A 516-nucleotide genomic window follows, 5' to 3' on the forward strand; every position below is an offset into this window, starting at 1 on the left:
AGCCAGTCTTCAGCAATACGTGAACCATGAACTTCCAGATGTTCAAGCTGGTTTTAGAAATGGCAGAGGAACCAGAGATTAAACTGCCAACATCTGCTGAATCATTAAAAAAGCAAGAGAGTTCCAGAAAAATATCTATTTCTGCTTTATTGACGATGCCAATGCCTTTGACTGTATGGATCACAATAAACTGTGGAAAATTCTTCAAGAGATGGGAATGCCAGAGAGCCTGACCTGCCTCTTGAGAATCCTATATGCAGGTCATGAAGTGACAGTTAGAACTGGACATGGAACAACAGACTGGTTCCAGAGAGGAAAAAGTGTACATCAAGGCTGTATATTTAACTTATATGCAGAGTACATCATGAGAAACGCTAGGCTGGAAGAAGCACAAGCTGAAATCATGATTGCTGGGAGAAATATCCATAACCTCAGATATGCCGATGACACTACCCTTATTGGAGAAATTGAAGAGGAACTAAAAAGCCTCTTGATGAAAGTGAAAGAGGAGAGTGA

The sequence above is a fragment of the Bison bison genome, unplaced genomic scaffold (genome assembly GCF_000754665.1).
Source record: "Bison bison bison isolate TAMUID 2011002044 unplaced genomic scaffold, Bison_UMD1.0 scf7180017861489, whole genome shotgun sequence".
Classification (NCBI taxonomy): domain Eukaryota; kingdom Metazoa; phylum Chordata; class Mammalia; order Artiodactyla; family Bovidae; genus Bison; species Bison bison.